At 38.3% G+C, this 17,832-nt stretch overlaps 1 protein-coding gene across 3 annotated transcripts in view; it reads left to right on the top strand.

Annotated features, from left to right (window-relative positions):
- LOC135216280 (hepatocyte growth factor-regulated tyrosine kinase substrate-like) overlaps positions 1-17,832 on the top strand; it is a 70,903-nt gene that overhangs the window by 17,268 nt on the left and 35,803 nt on the right. The gene's annotated exons all lie outside the window — the stretch shown is intronic.

Here is a 17,832-nt window from a genome sequence, read left to right as displayed (position 1 = left end):
CATTCCAATGGGGGCAGTACTGAACACGATTCTCATGGGACTGGTGCAGGGTAAGAAACGACAAACATCAGAAACATTCCAAGCACACATTAAAACATGGGAAAATCGTATTTTCAAATACAAAATTTTATAATGTATCCTCTTTGTGTTCATCAGAACTAAAAAGGGGTAAATATACAGGAGCTGGCCACATGAGTTAGTTTATTAATGCCTGATTTCGTACGCAATATAGAAAAATGTATTGAATACAATACAGTTCAGATAATTTGAGAAATTTACAAACATACTGAGATATTACCATCTTCGTTTTATCGTTCATCCCTAGGGGGCAGGCAGGTATTTAGCATGGCAGAAGGTCCACATGTTTAGTTACAGCCCTTCAATGAGACGATAATAAAAATATAGACAAAAAAAAAATTTAATTTCTAATATACCTCACCTGTACTGCATTATGCACACCATATTCTATACTCTCCGAGAAATTATACATACAGATGATGTCTTTGTGCAACAGTCTTCCCTCACATTAACCAAATTAATACCAAATTCTCCAAAACTTGTGAAATCTATTGGCTAGAGGGTAAAATATTGAATGGCCGACCTCTAACATAGTGCAACCACCTTCCCAAAAAAGTACTTTAACACGTCCTGTAACCCAAGATAGACATTTTTCAAGAGGCAGCGTCCATTGAAGCAACACCTCGAGACCTCTACTTTCCTTTCTATGGAAGTTTTTTCTCCCAAGTCACAAATTAAGGCCATACTTTCTGATTTTTTGGGAAGGTGGTCGCGTTATGGTAGAGGCCAGCCATTCGGTATTTTACCCTTGAGTAGGGGAAACAAACGAGTTGCTAGCTGATCCAGTTTTCACCGCGTGTGGATCCACCCTCCTCCAGTACTTTAACACATCCGGACACCGGAGATGGGCACCAGTCACGAGTCATCGGTGGTGAGAGCAACAGCTTGAGACCTCTACTATCCTTTCAAAGTAAGTATTTTCTCCAAAGTAAGAAATTAAAGTAATATTTTAAGATTAAACAGAGGTTAATGAATGTCTAGCCATGCGCAGTGCAAACATACCTCCATGACCATTTCGAAATTTTTTTACAACACCAAATATTTAGAAGACTGACGCCATCTGGATGTTGCGGAGTCACTTGTGTCAAAACTTTCCATTTCATGTGCTAAATCCATACACCACTTGTACCCATAGATTCTGAGGCACTTTCTTCACATCAACTGTCAACAATGACACCAACCGCCTGGTACATCCAAGGAAACTATGATATTTTGGTACAAAGAAGAAGCGTGAACTGGATAATTATTCAAATAAATAGTTAAACGGCAGTATAAGGTCATGAATTGCAAAAATTTTTACATATTCATGATTATTAATTTGAAAACATTCGTTGTTGAAAAAGTAAATAGATTCCTGACTCAAACATCAATAGTTTTGCTGTGAACAGTACCTACGGCATTGTTCACATACCAATTGTTGCCAATTGGAATGTGTTTACCCTCCAAACTGGGTATAGACTTAAACAAAGCTGGGTAAAATAAGTTAAATTAGCATATCTATTTGTAGTATATATACATATTAGAGCAATTTTATCATTACTGCATTACTATGACAACTAGAATTCATGGAAACAGTTTGTAAATGCATCGGCGTATGTGTGAAGCTCCACTAAACTGGCAACGATTAACATTTTGCTGTTATCTGCTTGTATCTACTTTAGAAATATCTGTAATTTTTGGGGGTTAATTTGGTTGCATAAAAGGGATAATAGACATTAATTAAAATAAACATTTTGAAGTAACAAAGTAAAGTTAAACTAAATAATGATTAAGGTAAACAATTAAGGGAATAAAGCTTTGCACCTCATAAACAGTACAGTCGTGTGCTGCCCGCAACTGTGTTTGTGGAGTGAGCGCTTAGGAACCAGGAACAGCAACGTAGTTCAAGTGCAATTTGGAGGGAATTAAGACCAAAATGTGTATAATTACAATCAAATAAGCTCTGTGGAGTTTCAGTTGTGATGGCAGTAAGGATAAAACCACCGATTACAAGGTAAAAATGAATTTCAGTTCAAACCAAGACCCCAGGAATAAGAAGTTTCATACTTTCACTAATATAGACAACAAAATGTTGTTTTATTGTGCTGATTACAACTGCAATCTTGAGTAAGATCAATAAACGTTACATATACAGGCGGTCCCCGGGTTTACGACGGGGGTTCCGTTCTTGAGACGCGTCGTAAGCCAAAAATCGTCGTAAGCCAGAACATCGTGAAAAATCCTAAGAAAACCTTACTTTTAATGCTTTGGGTGCATTGAAAACTATGTAAACTGCATTCTTATGGCATTTTCATAAAAAAAAAAACCTTCAAATATTGATTATTTTGCATTTTTGGTGTCATATTTCATCTCCCAGATAAGCGTTGTAGGCGTCGTAACCCTGGAACATGTGTCGTAACCCTGGAAATAATGTCTACTGACAAGCGTCGTAACCTCAGAACGTCGTAAGCCGACACCGTCGTAACCCGGCGACTGCCTGTATATGCTAATATTGTTCAAATGAGTGCTGGGAGGGCTGGGAAAGATGTTGGATCCTTGCCAGTTACGAACGGCACCTAAGTTGGTGGACGCCATATTGGATTTAAAAACTGCCTTGAAAACATATTTTACGAAGACCTCACATGCCTATTTTAGTTCGTATGGCGCTTTCCTACATCACATGTTGACGAAACCTCAATCTTTTGAATGGTATGCTTAAAGATGTAATTGTAGTCTTGGGTATTTCTATATAAGCATTCCGCTTTAAGGTAGACTATGTCAGTTGTTCCATCAGGTCCCCTTTACCGTAGGATAGAGTTCAAAGGTAAATTACAGTCATCCGAATAAATATTACTCTAAATTCTTCTTCAGGAGGTAAAACTGCATAGAAAATCAGCAACTGCCATAGTAGGGTAAACAACCGAGTGGACTGGCCAACTCAACGACTACCGCGGTTTTGGCCACCCTCCAAAAAAGTACTTTGACACGTCCTGACACCGGAGATGGTCATCAGTCATGAGTTGTTGGTGGTGATAACAGGAACTCAAGACCTCTACTCTCCTTTTGAAGTAAGTATTTTCTCCATAGTTAGAAATTAAGGCTATATTTCAACATTTAAACAAAGGGTAGCGAAAAGTGTAGGCAACACAGTGCACACTACCCCAAAACGCTTTTGAAATTTTTACTTACGAATCAAAAAGTTTAGAAGATTGACGCCATCTCGATGTTTGCGGAGTCGCTTGTGTCAACAAACTTCCCATTTCCTGTTTGCAGAGTCGCTTGTGTCAACAAACTTCCCATTTCCTGTGCTAAATTCCCACACCACTAGTACCCATAGATGCTGGACACTTTCATCACAACAATCGTAAACCCGACCATCTAACCAGTACTTATTCAAGGGGACTACGGCATTCTTTGCGGCGTTTTGCGCTCTTCAATTGTTTATCAGTGTTGTCAATTGGTATGTGTTTACCCTCCAAACTGGGTATAAGACTTACACAAAACTGGGGAAATAAGTGAAATTAGCATATCTATTTTATCATTACTGCATTACTATGACAACTAGAATACATGAAAACAATTTGTAAATGCATTGGCGTATGTGTGAAGCTCCACTAGATTGGCAACGATGAGTCTTTTTGCCGTTGTCTGCTCGTACTTCAGAAATATCTGTAATTTTTCGGGGTTAATTTGGTTGCAAAAAATGGATAATAGACATGAATTAAATAAACATTTTGAAGTAAAGTTAAACTAAATAATGAGTAAAGTAAACAATTAAGGGAATAAAGCTTTGCACCTCATAAAGAGTGCAGTCGTCTGCTGCTCGTAACTGTGTTTGCAGAACTTAGGAACCAGGAACAGCAACGTGGTTCATGTGCAATTTGGAATGAATTTAGACCAAAATGTGTATAATTATAATCAAATAAGCACTGTGGAGTTTCAGTTGTGATGGCAGTAAGGATAAAACCACCGATTACAAGGTAAAAATGAATTCAGTTCAAAACATGACCCAGCAATAAAAAGTTTCATACTTTCACTAATATAGGCAACAAAATGCTGTTTTAATGTGCTGATTACAACTGCAATCTTGAGTAAGATTAATAAACGTTACATACATACGTTAACATTGTTCAAATGAGTGCTAGGAATGCTGGGAAAGATGGTGGATTGTCTGTGGTTAGAACGGCCAGCCACGCGATTGCTGCCATATTGGATTTCAAAACTGCCTTGAAAACATAATTTACGAAGAGCTCACATGCTTATTTTAGTTCATATGGGGCTTCATATATCACATTATATTGACGAAACTTCAATCTTTTAAATGGTATGCTTAGAGTTGCAATTGTATTCTTGTTTCACCAATTAAATATAGGGTAAATCACCACGGCAGGCCAACCCTCATCACGGTGGACGGGTCTTATTCACTCGATATTTAATTGGTGAAACAAGAATACAATTGCAACTCTAAGCATACCATTTAAAAGACTGAAGTTTCGTCAACATAATGTGATATATGAAAGCCCCACACGAACTAAAATAAGCATGTGAGCTCTTCGTAAAATATGTTTTCAAGGCAGTTTTAAAATCCAATATGGTGGCTATGTTTTTCATGGAAGGTTCTGATCAGTGATGGCCACCATCTTTCCCAGCCTTCCAGCACTCATTTGAACAATGTTAGCGTATATATGTAACGTTTATTGATCTTACTCAAGATTGCAGTTGTAATCAGCACAATAAAACAACATTTTGTTGCCTATATTAGTGAAAGTATGAAACTTGTTATTCCCGGGGTTATGGTTTGAACTGAATTCATTCTACCTTGTAATCGGTGGTTTTTATCCTTACTGCCATCACAACTGAAACTCCACAGTGTTTATTTGATTGTTATTATACACATTTTGGTCTCAGTTCACTCCACATTGCACTTTAAACCCGTTGCTGTTCCTGGTTTCTAAGCGCGCGCGCCATAAACACAGTTATGAACAGCAGACGACAACAGACGACGAAACTGCAAAGTTTTATTCCCTAAACTGTTTACTTTACTCGTTATTTAGTTTAAATTTACTTTGTTATTTAAAAATTTTGATTTAATTCATGTATATTATCCCTTTTTTGCAACCAAATTACCCAGAAAAATTACAGATATTTCTAAAGTAGATACAATCAAATGTTTCTAATGTTTTCGTACATCTGGCTGCCGAAAACCATAGAGGAACGAATACGGAAAAGTGCATAGAGGAACGACTACGGAAAAGTGAATTATATACTTTTTTTTTTTTTTGCTTTTTGTTTTTGCTAGCACTTTTCATGATTTCAGTTTTCTATATTAGTATTTGAATTTCTTTAATAATAGTTATGCCAGAACTAAATGTAACCTTTAATGTTTGCATGCTTTAATGTTTGCATGCTAAGAATGCAAAATAATCGTGCCACATTAGTGGAGGGCTTCACACAATACGCCGTTCCATTATTATAAACTGTTTCCATGAATTCTAGTTGTCATAGTAATGCAATAATGATAAAATTGCTTTAATATTTATGTATATATACTTCCAATACATAGCCTAATTTCACCAATTTCAACGTTTTGTGTGTAGTCTTATACCCAGTTTGGAGGGTCAACACATACCGAATGGCAACAGAGAGAGAGAGAGAGAGAGAGAGAGAGAGAGAGAGAGAGAGAGAGAAAGGAAGGCGGAGGAACGAAGAAGAAAAGGGATGGCGGTGGAGGGGGGGGAGAGGGTAGGTGGAGCTTTATACGCGTGTTCATATCCATTTCTGCATAATGGAGTTTTTGTCTCTTGGTACAAGGACAAGTGTCGTTATTCTTTACGATTAGTGATTCACGATACCCTTATAAATTACGGCACTGGGTGTAATGCAGTATAGCAAAATCTCGTTCTGTTACGAGTGTTCGTTACAGAAATAGGTATTGCCAAAAACGTGCTTGCACTGTCTCTGAAACCCATAGTAGACATGCTGCTTAGTTGTCAATCAAGTTTTTTATAACCAAGTATTTTTTACAAGCTAGCTATTGAATAAATTTGTATTTTTCTCAGTCAAAACATATGCCCCTCAATGCTAACTTTCCTCTTTTAACGACTTTCTGGTCATTGCAAATTCGGCCCCATAATTTCTTATGGTGCGAAAACAGACAGAGGCCCAGGGACCGAAAACAATTGCGTCACACTACGGCGGTAATCCAGCAGTAAAACATCTTCATATATCCAAAAAGTAAATAATAAAAGATATACAGTACGCGCGGAAAGTATAGCTGGTTCGACGCGGCCAGCCATTATTTTCGCGGTTTTTGACAGTACCCCATAAAGCTAGTGTGAGTCAGCGGAAAGTTCAGCTGGCGCTTGCGAGATAATGTATGTATTGGCAACTCTCGTTCACAACAATAACAAACATCTCAGTCGACCGCGTGCTCTCCTAAGTGGCGAAAGTGTTTTTTTCCCCCCTCATTTTTTGTCCCCCTTGCGCTTCGCGGTATTGTTCGTTTTTGTGTTAGTGCTGGTCGTTCCTGATGCCCAGGAAGTTTGTTAGTAAAGAGGAGATATCCTCTATCATAGATCTGCATAAGGCAGGTATCTCAGTGCGTGATTTATTTGCTCAGAAGAGGTTATCTGAGCGAACTGTGTATCGCTGGATCAACCGTTACCACGAGGGAGACCCTGACGACCTCCCTACCCCCAAACCTCGGTCTGGGAGGCCTCGTAAGATCAAGACCACGACTTTGAGGCTGATCCATCGTCAGCTAAAGAAAGACCCTTCTCTCACAGCACGTGAAATCAAGGACAAGAATTCTCGTGTGCTGGGAAACGTCTCGTTGAGGACGGTGCAAGAACGCATCCACGACGACCTGTTGCTGCGATCCTACAAAGCTAGGAAGAAGCCGCTCCTGACCGCTCAGCAAAAGCAACGAAGGCTTGCTTTTGCCAAAAAGTACTTGTTGTGGGATATTTCTCAGTGGGAACAGGTGTTATGGATGATGAGGCTACATTTAGTGTGACTGGGAGTGGTGCCAAGAGAGTGTACCGTCCGTTCTGGCTCCGATCCCCACCTCCCTCAGTACACCACAAAGACTGTGAAGCACCCTCCTAGCCTCATGGTATGGGCTTCTTTTGGGTATGGTGGTGTTGGGGAATTAGTGTTCCTCCCCAAGAATGAGTATATGAACCGCTTCAATTACTTTGAGCTTTTGGGAGGGACTATTTAGAGGGTTCTTTTGAAAAGAGTGGCACTAGTTTTTTTATGCAGGATGGGGCACCGTGCCACACCGCTAAATTAGTGGTTAACTGGTTGAAGGATTGTGAAGTGCCCTTTTTTAGTGACTGGCCAGGATCCTCACCTGATTTGAACCCCATAGAAAACGTGTGGAGCATCATTAAGAGGCGGCTTCAGACCCGAGATACCTCTTCTCTCCCAAAGCTTGAAGCGGCCATCAGGGAGGTTTGGGAGACATTGGAGCCAGAAACCCTCCAAAATCTTGCAGCAAGTGTTCCCAGGCGACTTAGAGAAGTCATCAAGCGCCGGGGCAACACAACAAAGTACTAGTGAGGGGGTAAGTGTTCCCAATCATACTTTTTTCATGACTAATCCAAAAAAAAAATGCATTTTTTTCAGTGCCCCGGCCATACTTCCGCGTGTACTGTATATGTGCATTACGATTATAACAATTACATGAATAGCTGATAACAATCTGCATGAATAACTGGTAAACTGTTCTGCAAGACAGTTGAGTATAGCAATTATTTACAATAGGTACGAAAGTCAAGATGTCGTGACGTCATAATACAAACTTAAAAGAACGTTCTAATTCAGAAAAATAATTACTTAAATTTGAGTCAGAGTCGAGTTACTTTTTCAATAACAAATATTTTCAAATTAATCATCATAAATATGTAAAATATTGATGTTTTACTACTTATTTAAAAATTAGCTAAGAGCACGCTTCTCGTCATCTTCTACCAAAACAGCTGTTTACTCCTGGCTTGTTTGTTGGTGAGAAATCGTGTTTCAATTGTTGTGATGAAAGTGCTCCAGCGTCTGTGGGTACAAGTGGTGTGCGGATTTATCACAGGAAATGGAAAGTTGTTGACACAAACGACTCCGTAAACATCGAGATGGCGTCAATCTTCGAAACATTTTTAGTTGTAAGTAAAAATTTCTAAAGCGTTTTGGTGAGATTTCCACTGCCGTGGACGCCATTTTCAGTACCCTCTGTTTAAATCTTAAAATTTGGCCTTAATTTCTAACTTTGGAGAAAATACTTACTTCGAAAGGAGAGTAGAGGTCTTTAGCTCCGTTTCTCACCAACAAGAAGTCGCGACTGATGCCCATCTCGGGTGTCAGGACGCGTTATAATGTACTTTTTCGGAGGGTGGCAAGCGTTGATTGTAGGTGGCCTGGTTGGCCTGCCGTGGTGATCTACCCTCGAGTTGAATAAGGCCTGGCCAGCACGATGACGATGGATTGTCTGCGGTTGTTTACCCTATAGGTCGCCGCGGAATAGTTATATAGATCTACATATTCTTGTTTCACCAATTAAATATCGAGTGAATAAGGCTGATCCACCCGATAATGATGGATCCACTGCAGTGTTTCCCCCTATATTTCACTTTTGAGTAAATTAATCAAATGAAATATCAAACTTACCAAAGTATGCAAGCCTAGGCTTGGTTATATCCTTAACCTTACCTACAAAGCCAACTTCTAATCTCCCACTGACTTTACGCAGCCTAACCTAACCTACACTTAAGCCTAACCTTCACAGCCTAAGCTATCATACACTTAGGCCTAAATAACGACGCTAGGGTAAACATCACTTAATCTAGACTACATAAGAGTCAAAATAGGAAGAATATTTACAAGAATAAATTAGAAAAGCCAACGTGTCCACGGCGCCTCCTCGAGTCCTTGTGTGAGTCAGCCTCGAGTCCACATCACACTGCATCTCCTGACTCACTGATGATATACTTCCTACTAGGCCACTAGAAGCAGCCATTTTCACAGGTAACCGAAGGAAAACATTCTTCCGGGCCGAATAAAGTTGGTCAAGAGGTTAATTTTAGGCCAGATACACGATTTAACTGGTTAGTGAACGTCGAAGAAAACTTCCAAGACGGGAAGCGATTGTAAACAAAACATTTTGGGGGGGTTCTCGATTTTCGCGGAGGTTTTAATTCGCGTTCTTCATTTTACACATAATCATTACCATCTTTAAAACGCCTTATAAATACTATCAGAAACACTGAATAACCCCCTATGAATTTAATTAAGGGACTATCGGTCATTTACGCTGCGAGAAGCAAATTCGGCAACGATGCCAAATTAAAATTCTGCCAATAAAAGTACCGCCCTTGTTCAGTCGGGAAATCTTCTAAGATGCATCACGTGAAAAGTCGATTGCGTCAGGAGACCCCCTTCCTGATATTTAACAGATGGCCCACACCAGCCTGCTCTTTATACACGGGATTTAAGTCTACTTTCGATTTTTAACTTTAGTTTACTGCCAACTCGGTATTTATAATATATTTCTTTAGCTAAAACTTAGCAGTCATCGTGCGAAAGTGCGTACGCAATGCGACACCAAATACACGAATTCTCTTATCTAGTGATAAGAAATAACACATTATTCTTAATCATCAAGATTATAAGCGAATACAAAGTCAAATCAGGTATTTTGATAAGAACATTATATCTAAAATTACATCTAAGGTCTGGTTATAGCTAAGCTGTAAGGCCAAGGCTTTGTCTTTACAACGGCACATCTAGTTTCTTGCCCTATTTACTTTTTTGTATGTACGTAACGTCTCTGTATTCCTTCTTTTTCATATGCAGTACATTACACTTTTTCTCTTTCTTATGTCGTCTTCACTTAATAAAATCTTAACAGATAATCAACCTCTGCACTCTGAATAAATTTTCCAATGCAAGTTTTGGACTTTAGTCATTCCTACATTCTGAACAAAAGACCAACATCTTAAAAAATTTCATAAGTCGTGTCACCACTTCCACTTCCACAAGAATGTCTGTTAACATTTAATTTTTCCTTTTTTTTTAATAGCATCACTGATGCTTCTTCATTGCAACTTATATCTTTAATTTCTCCTGTCCACTTCTTAGGCATATGTTGACTGGCTTGCTTTTAAACAGAACTGTCCATTTATCAGTACACTGATGTCTTCTATCACTGTAATCATCCATTCTCTTCTTATACTTGAGTTGACCACATGCACTTATAAATACTGTTGTCATTTCACTGCCTTGCACGTGACTACTGTATTTATGTACTGGTACTTGTATCGCCAGCCTCACATAAACCCAGTTTTATTTCTTTGCATCAACACAATGTCGAATTGCTATATTTACTATTATACCAGTCCCATAATGATTTCATGGTAATGTCATGAATGTGATGCACTTCAAAATTTTATTTCCTCTGGTGAAACTGGTTTACAAACCAGGACCCTGGATAACAAGTCTCATAAATTTTGCTGGTTACACACTCCCTTCCTCTTACCTTTTACAGCCCAGGGAACTTCCTGACCTTCAGGAGTCTTGTGATTGTGACCACATCATGTGGATACAATGCTCAGGTCAGGCCAAGTAATCTAATTTTTCCACTAATGACGACTTCAAAACAGATTTATTTTTTTACACTTATTGTTGAGTAATTCTAGTTTGCGGTTTCTTATTTCAACTGATGAGATAATTGCATACACTTGGAATTACCTGCCTACATTAGTACATACCATACATATAAGAAACCAAAAAAAAAAGGGGGAGGGATCGAGAATTGAAAGTAAGAAATACAAAATAACAGACAGAAATATAAAATAACAGACATATAGAGCATAACCCTTTAAGGAAACTTAATATTAAGAATCTTAATTTTAGACTTCATAATAATGATCTTCATTCTAAAACAGTGTAATTATTACACATCAGAACCATTTCATGGTCGATTTCGCAAAGCGGGTCATCTGACTTGACGACAGGTAACATCCCCAATGCATGCAAGTGAGTATAGGCCTGGGAAAAGCAGGGGACCCTAGCGGGAAAATATTACTGGGGAGATATTAAAATTTTAAGACTTTCTATGTCAAATCTTCACGCCAGACAGTTTTGGAGGAGCCCATCACAACGAAAATAGTTGACAGTGAACTCACAATTACTATTTGCCTTGAGATATTATCTTCCCTAGCCTCTACAGACATACAACATCACTCCACAAATCCCTAATTCATAATACAATCTTACCACTGTGCTCTAGCCATGAATAATAGCATTTTATGGTCTTACTTTTTCAAAATTTCTTCCATGTTTCCTTTTCCATACCAGTTCTGCTGCACAGAGTACTACATGACTTATATACCAATCGTCGAATGCCTGCATTACACATCTTCATATTCCATCTCTTTATGTTTTATTTTTTAACTTTTGTCCTTTTGGTCATGCGCACATATTTTTTAAAACAATATCTTCCCAAAAAATGAATAAAAAGTACAAGGATTTTCTACTTTCCCATGGCAAGATTCAAACACACGTGAGGAGTGAAGGAAATGTGTAGCATACAGTGCTTTAAGACATAACCACAGTGAACTTGTGAGTGTTACACACTGAATTAATAGGACACCTTCTTGCATGAAAAAAATAAGAGGAAAACATTACTGTACAATTTTGCTGTGGTTAATTGTATCATAATTAACTTTCAATAAATTAAAAAGACAATTCAGCTCATTCTTTGGAGCAGACAGCTTCATGCTTTATTTCCTTTGCAATATGGAAAACAAATTACTCAAGATAACCACCATGATTTACCCACCAATTAAAAAAGCTTATTGCACAAATTATTTGCCAATGGTGTACGTACTAACAGTTTGAAAAACTACTTTTCTTCAAGCCTTTTAGTTTTTTTATCATTATACTATATTGCTTTTCAACAGGCTGACATAATTTCTTCATACATGCAATACGTGAAATGCTTTTCACTGCTCATTTGTTATTTTATAACCATAATCATACCACACAGTATTGTAACTTAATACACTTTGAATTTTTCTACTTCCTTTACATATATTAGTATTCAACAAAATATTACTAGTCTCTTTAGGTTCAGAATGAAATAGGTTTCATACCTATAAATATAGCTTCAATAGAAGAACACCCGACTTTCAACTGTTTAATATGTACAACAACAAAAAATGTACAAACTGTACTATAAAATTAGTACATTTTGATGCATGGTGTGACATCTGGGAAGGATACAAACAGGCAGAATGAAACTGACAAATACCAAAGGACATAAAAAATTTAGGGGGTAAAGATAGGCATGGCATGGAGAAAGAAAGTGGAAGGGAACAAAAAGAAGTCATGAGGAGTTAGGTATAATGGGACACTGGAGATAGCAAGCTGACAATCTTTGGTGTACTAAGTAAAAGTAGCCATTTTTTTTTTAATTCTATCACGCCCACTACAGGCAGTCCCCGGGTTACGACGGTCTCGGCTTATGATGTTCCGAGGTTACGACGGTTTTCATTTATATTCATCAGACATTATTTCCAGGGTTACGACGCCTACAACGCTCATCTGGCAGATGAAATATGACACCAAAAATGCAAAATAATCAATATTTGAAGGTTTTTTTTAATGAAAAATGCCATAAGAATGCAGTTTACATAGTTTTCAATGCACTCAAAAGCATTAAAAATAAGGTTTTCTTAGGATTTTTGATGATGTTCCGGCTTATGACGATTTTCGGCTTACGACGCGTCTCAAGAACGGAACCCCCGTCGTAACCCGGGGACTGCCTGTATTTCTCTTTTAACAGTAAACTATTAACCAATCCCAAAAACAAAAAATACTTCATTGAGTAATTGATGCTTTAAAAAAATGCTGGGTTCTTTGCAATAAACTTGGCACATTTTATCTTTTTGTTGTTGTTGTTGTTGTATTAAATACCACTTACTCATATAAGCAGAAATGATGAAACACTGTGACTTTTTCAAAGAGTTTTTGTTTGTTTGTTTGTTTGTATGGTCTTTTAAGTTGCATGGAACCAGTGGTTATTCAGCAACGGGACCAACAGATTTCTGTGACTTCCGAACCACGTCGAGAGTGAACTTCTATAACCAGAAATACACATCTATCACACCTCAATGGAATGCCCGAGAACCGAACTTGCAGCCACAGAGGTGGCATGCCAACACCATACCGACCACGCCACTGAGGCACTTTCAAAGGGTTATGTAAATACTGATTTCAAGAATTACTGATACCTATCTCCATCCTTCTGGTAATCACTAAGATAGCTGAAAAAGCTGATCTACAGCTTTTACGTACTTAACTGGATTTCAAGACACTTCCTCATAGCCACTTATGAGATTCTCATATTCTCAACATTAGACAAGATATGAATTTTCTCCACCCTCTTGTCTTGTGAACTTTTTGCTTGAAATTCCATCTGGTAGTAAGTCTTCATTTTTTGCCCTTACAGGTTTTCATTCTGCTTTGTGTATGTTTAATAACTTTCTAACATAAACTTTTTGTCTGTACATCTCATCACATTTACAAATTATCTCAATCTTTGATTCTCTCTGTCTGCTTCCCAGCTACTGGACAGTAGTGCAGGCCTTACACACATACTAAATGCATCTTTTTTACTAATGAGATACAGTAAGTCCTCGGGTTGACGATGGTCTCGACTACGATGTTTCGTGGTTACGAACGCGCCCCCATAAAAAATATAAAAAATAATATTTTGCGTCGTTCCGTCTTACGCGGTTTAGCGTCGTAAGCAACGTAAAACAAACGCGAACTAGTTCCAGGCGCACGGCGGAAGAATACGCTTTGTGGGGGAGAGGAACGGCGTCGCTTCGCTACGCTCAGTCCTCGTCCATACGCCATTTTGGTTGTTTACACTGCCTCTCTCTCCCTCGTGTTGTATCGTTTTTGTAACTTTTTGCTCTTTGTTATGGCTCCCAAGCGCAAGGCGGACTCTTCTGATGGTAGTGCATCGAAGAAAAACGAAGGCCATCACCATGGAAATTAAAGTGGACATTATAAAGCGATCCGAGAAGGGAGAAACGCCAACAAACATTGGCCGCTCGCTTGGCCTTAGCCGTTCGACCGTTGCTACCATTATCAAAGATAAAGAGCGCATCTTTGAACATGTGAAAGGATCTGCTCCTATGAAAGCGACAGTGATAACTAAGCAGCGTAGTGGTCTAATAATTGAAATGGAAAGGTTATTGGTGCTTTGGTTGGAAGACCAAAATCAATGGCGTATCCCAGTCAGCCTTATGGTGATTCAGGAGAAGGCGAAAAGATGTTTGAAGCGTTGAAAAAAGAAAAGGGGGAGGGAAGTGAAAGTGAAGAGTTTGTGGCTAGTAGGGGTTGGTTTATGCGATTTAAGGCTCGGGCCAATTACCATAACCTTAAATTGCAAGGTGAAGCTGCTAGTGGGGATGAGAAAGCAGCGATGTGAATTTCCTAAAGCGTTGTCTGAGATAATTAAGGAGGGGGTTATTCTGCTCAGCAAGTGTTTAACGTAGACGAGACAGGTTGTTTTGGAAGCGTATGCCTAACCGCACTTACATCGCCAAGGAGGAGAAGTCAGCACCCGGTCATAAAGCCAGCAAGGAGAGGCTAACTTTACTTCTTGGGGGTAATGCTGCTGGCGACTTCAAACTGAAGCCCTTGTTGGTGTATCAGGCTGAAAATCCAAGGGCACTCAAGGGCATTTGGAAGGGTCAAACTACCAGTAATTTGGAAGTCCAACAAGAAGGCATGGGTGACACTTGCAGTGTTTGAGGACTGGTTCGTAAACCAGTGTGCAAGCCAATCAAATTAATAAAGGTAAGGAATTGTTCTCTCGTTGTTATTGATAGGTATTTACATTAAACTCATGTGGTAATTTTTTTCAAATGTTCCGACTTACGCTGAAATTCGTGTTACGATGCATCGTAAGAACGGATCAAACGTCGTAACTCGAGGACCCCTGTACAATAATTCTAATAATTACAGTAGTCTAGTATTCCCTCTTCAATTTTTGTGCTATTACTATTCATTTTGGTAAAGCCCTTTCAATACCTAATTCACAGTTCAGCATATAAAAAAAAATGACTGTTCTAGCTTTTTTTATGGTCTGCCATTACACATGAGTACTTCCATGGGCAATACTCTAAAGGGCCAGGAAAATGAACCAGTGTGGGAGCATAGCTGAGCTGGAATAGTAGAGAAGACACGATGCTAAACACATGAAACTAAGGTATTCGGAAGTTCACAGGCAGCATGAGCAGCAAAAGGCATAAGCAATAGTTATATGACAGGTAGAAAGCAAACGAGAGATTATTTTGTGACAGGCAATTGAGTAAGTGAAGGAATATCACAGCCAGGAATGAAAGAGAGGTACCATAATACTGGATCTAAAATTCACAGTGTAAGAGTATCCAAAGAACTGTCTAGTTTTGCCATCTATTTCTGGTCAACACTGACCCTCTTGCTATTTATCATAGTACTGTAAGAAACAACAAATGAATGCAGAAAGGGAGGTCCCAGCGAGGTGCTTTATGCAGATATCCTACTGCTAACAACAGAATCTGAGGAGGAGCTGATGGAATAATTTGAAAGTGTTAGAATGGAATTGATAAGAGGACTGAAAATAAACACAAGTAAAACAAAGCTTTTGTAACTTGAAATGAAGGAAGAAAAGCAAACATGAAAAACAGGGAACTTAACAGATTGTGCCACATGAAGTACTAAGGACTTCCAAATACACAAGAAGTACAGTAGTACCTCGAGATACGAAAGGCTCAACTTACGAAAAATCCAAGTTACGAAAGCCAATGCGAAAAAATTTTACTGCTCTACATACGAAAAGTTTTCAAGATACGAAAGGTTGTTGCTGTAAAGTCCCGAGATTCGCCGGACCACCGAGAACAATTTTAAAATTCCCGCGCCGCCAACTGAGTAAACTCGCCACCATCCTCCCGCTCTCCCATTGGCTCCTGATGCTAGTCACCCTATAAGGTCCTGCTCTCCTATTGGTCAGCATCTAGCCCTTGTGCTTTAAGTATTCTATTGGTAAAAGGTTGCTGTAAATTGAAAAACTTATTCATGCAATACATTTAATAAAGAAAACATTAGGTAAAGATAGAATAAAGAATAGAAATGAATGGTTATTATACTGTTTGGTAGTTCAGTAGTTGAAGAGAGATAATGAAAATTTATCGTACTGTGTAAAAGTGATTGCTTGGCGATCGTTCGATACTCGTAAGTGCTGGACGTAAACAGAAGTTTGGAAGCTTTTTTTTGTTTGTTTATTATAGTTAATGGTTACTTAATAATTATTTGAAATGAGTACATGCAATACATTTAATAAAAAAAAAATTGTTGAATTAGATATCATAAAATATAAAATAAAACAGACTGCCAACAAATACGTATTTTTAGAATTCTTCTTTCTGTTTTATTATTACGTTACGTATACGCATGTTTCATTATAGCTGTCAGTAACTCGGTATCTTCATTAGGTAAAGATAGAATAAAGAATAGAAATTAATGGTTATTATACTGTTTGGTGGTTTCATTAGTTGAAGAGAGATACTAATGACAATTTATGGCTTACTGTGTGCTAGGAAAAATGATTGCTTGGCGCTCGTTCGATACTCTAAGACGGGTAAGAGCTGAATGTAAACAATCGATCGGAAGGTTTGTTTTTTTGTTTGTTTGTGTATTATAGTTAATGATTAATTAATAATTATTTGAAATGAGTACATACTGATTATTTATACATTTTATTGGCATATTCCAAGCTTTTAGCTCTTAGGTTTAGATGTCAGAATCATAGACTAGGCTACAGTAGCAACCACTAACATAGGATAGGCTTATTGCTAAAGGACATATGCTAAAGTCCTAATATATGCAGTAAAAATGGGGTTAAGGGTTGAACATTACATGCAGTTGAATATTACTCAAGTATGTACAGTATTTTGCCTTTTTGGAGTCATATTTCTTCCGTTTTTTTTCGGTTAACCCTAGAACAGGTGTTTTAGGCCTGGAAATATAATTTACTGGGGTGTTTTTGGAGGGCTGGAACGGATTAGCCATTTTACATGTAAAATGTGTTCCAAGTTACGAAAAACTCATAATACGAAGGCCTTCTCTGGAACGGATTAATTTCGTATCTCGAGGTACCACTGTATGAGATTTTCAAGTCCGATTTACATTACAAGAGCGAATCAATGGACTTTGAATACTGAAGTACAAGTTGTGATTGCAATAAGATGGTAGCTGGAGCATGGATGCCATGGCAAGCGATACCTAAACTACCAGAGCACAAAAATAACCAGTTAGTAGAAGGAGCAAAGGTTAAGTTATAAATAAAAGACATTTAGAAAGACCAAGGAAATGACAGAGAAGGGGACTGATGAAGCCCTACATCTGATGGGAATTCAGACAGAAAGATCAGAGTAGATAAGCATAGAGGGAATTCATTTCACATCCAATCCACTTCAGGGAAAAGCTGTTGTAAAACCTTTGTGATGATCATAATGGCAAGCAAAATACAGGGCCATTTTGTTCCCCACAGGGATACAGCCTGCAATGGCTTTGAGCAGTCCATTGCAATGCAGTACTGAAAGTTATTTGAAAACAGCAGCCCTCTACTTTTAGTCCAATCCTCTATATCTTTTCTGACCAAGCTATTGAGCTTGTTCAACTCGGTCATGTTCTAACTTTCACAAATCGATTAGGAACAAATCCTTT

Source organism: Macrobrachium nipponense, chromosome 6 (assembly GCF_015104395.2).
Source record: "Macrobrachium nipponense isolate FS-2020 chromosome 6, ASM1510439v2, whole genome shotgun sequence".
Taxonomy (NCBI): Eukaryota; Metazoa; Arthropoda; class Malacostraca; order Decapoda; family Palaemonidae; genus Macrobrachium; species Macrobrachium nipponense.
Note: the sequence above shows the minus strand (reverse complement) of the source record. Positions and strands in the feature narration are given on the sequence as shown.